At 42.0% G+C, this 2,500-nt stretch overlaps 1 protein-coding gene across 7 annotated transcripts in view; it reads left to right on the forward strand.

Annotated features, from left to right (window-relative positions):
- Positions 1 to 2,500, forward strand: part of LOC136855013 (follistatin-related protein 5-like) — a 350,946-nt gene that overhangs the window by 193,588 nt on the left and 154,858 nt on the right. The window lies entirely within an intron of this gene.

A 2,500-nucleotide genomic window follows, 5' to 3' on the forward strand; every position in this document is an offset into this window, starting at 1 on the left:
TACGTCAGCATCGCGTGTCAGCCCTCCAGCTCTCCGTAACACAGCTCAACACCTGGTTTGTTTACCTTGCGCTCAAGGGCGTCATCGTTCATTATCTTTACCGTTGCCATGACAACGGCGCGTTCATCTCCGTATAATAAGTTGGTGAAAATTTTTTCACGCCCCAATTATCGTTATTTATTTTTTCCTCACCGAGGGGAGTGTGCGTTCACTAGGCCACTCGATCCCTGGAGCAAATTCGTTCGATACCCGTCCTTACCGCGGACGTGACCGACCGCGGGACATTTAGATCAAAGGATTCGCGAGGTCGAATTTCCATATATTATTTTCAAAGGGGGTTCGATCCTCTTATGTGTGTGATTGTGTAAGCGTTGTTTGTTTTGTTTATGAGGGAACGGGATGAAAAAGGGGTGGGGGTGGGGTGGTTTGAAGGGGTTTAAGGTCCTGCGTGAGGTTCTGAGGATGTTGCGTGGATTCTGTTTGTAGGGAATTGTGACCTAATGTTTGTTATAGTTTGTGACGTAATTAAATTCTAAGGTGGGTTCGATCTCATGTGTGTCGTTTGAGGAAATGGGATCGCAGAGCGGGATGTTCACATGGAGGTTTCGATCCTTTGTGTGCTGATTATATTTGAGACAGAGGGGATTTCGAGTATTAGAATTTTTAAAATTTATTTTGCTCATTTTGTATTCCTAAATTTATGTATATATTTATTTTGTGGGAAGGGGGAATTCGATCCTCTGTGCATGTATATGAAGCTTTGGGATAACAGGACATGAATTCTGTTATTATATGAGAGGTTCAGTCCTTTATAGTCGCTCATTGTTTATTACGTCAAGATATTGAAATGGTATGGAATATGTTTTTGAAGGTTCTGTCTTATTGTTTATGATCCAGGGAGATCAAAAAGGTGTAGAATGAATTTGTATTCAGGTTCGATCCTTTGTGGTTGCTGTTTAAGGTAATGGAAGCCTGAGGGCATGGGCTTTTTAAAGGAGGTTCGAACCTATGTGGTTGCTGTATAAGGCAATGGAAGCGTGAGGGCACGGGCTGTTTAAAGGAGGTTCGATCCTTTGTGGCTGCTGTATAAGGTAAAGGAAGTATGAGGGCATGGGCTTTTTAAAGGAGGTTCGAACCTATGTGGTTGCTGTAGAAGGTAATGGAAGCGTGAGGGCGAGGGCTTTTTAAAGGAGGTTCGATCCTTTGTGGTTGCTGTATAAGGCAATGGAAGCGTGAGGGCACGGGCTTTTTAAAGGAGGTTCGAACCCATGTGGTTGCTCTATAAGGTAAAGGAAGCCTAAGGGCATGGACTTTTTAAAGGAGGTTCAATCCTTTGTGGTTTCTGTATAAGGTAATGGAAGCGTGACGGCACAGGCTTTTTAAAGGAGGTTCGATCCTTTGTGGTTACTGTTTAAAGTAATGGAAGTGTGAGGGTATGGAATTTTTAAAGGAGGTTCGAGCCTTTGTGATTGCTGTTTAAATTAATGGAAGCGTGAGGGCACGGACTTTTTAAAGGAGGTTCGATCCTTTGCGGTTGCTGTATAAAGTAATGGAAGCGTGAGGGCACAGGATTTTTAAAAGGGGTTCGATCCTTTGTGATTGCTGTATAAGGTAATGGAAGCGCAAGGGCATGGGCTTTTTAAAGGAGGTTCGAACCTATGTGGTTGCTGTATAAGGTAAATGAAGTATGAGGGCATGGGCTTTTTAAAGGAGGTTCGAACCTATGTGGTTGCTGTATAAGGTAATGGAAGCATGACGGCACAGGCTTTTTAAAGGAGGTTCGATCCCGTGTGAGGGAATAAGCGTCATGAGGATATGGTATGTATATCAAAGTAGATTCGATCCCTTGTCTTTTTATATTAACGATTTAGTATGGTAATGGAACGTGTAGTTAAGGGTAGTTCAGTCGTATGTGCATGTTTTTTTTAATGAACTAATTAAGGTTTCTGTGCCCCCTAACACTGAATTTTTATTTCCTGTGGTTGTGTGTTCAGTAAAGCGAAGCTGAACGCGTAGGTGGGAGTTTTTCCCGTTTGACATTTTGAAAATATTTCGTTTGCATAAACATAGCTGATGTGGGAAGTGGTTTGTTACGTTTAATGGCTGATGGCGTTTTTGTAATTAATTCTTGTGACAATTGGATATGTGTGTTTTCCTCTTGGAATACATACGCATATCTGTCGTTTAGAAGAGCGTGAATATCTGCGTGTTAATATTATGCATGTGGGCATGTTCACACTTAACTGTGTATATTGGTGTTGGGATAATCACCTCCAACCCTACTTAACCGAAAGAGTTACGAATTTCACGTCCTTCCTGTGCTTTTACTTCCACGAATCTCCACTCATCCCCAGCTTCCCTTCTCGTTGTTCTCATCCAAGTAGGTTTGGGTCCTCCTTCACTTCTTGCGCTCGCAGGACCCCAGTTGACCTTTTCAAATATTCGTAATGAAGAACGGAGTATATATTTATTTGATTTAGAACTGAATATCATTTTTATA

The sequence above is a fragment of the Macrobrachium rosenbergii genome, chromosome 30 (genome assembly GCF_040412425.1).
Source record: "Macrobrachium rosenbergii isolate ZJJX-2024 chromosome 30, ASM4041242v1, whole genome shotgun sequence".
Taxonomy (NCBI): domain Eukaryota; kingdom Metazoa; phylum Arthropoda; class Malacostraca; order Decapoda; family Palaemonidae; genus Macrobrachium; species Macrobrachium rosenbergii.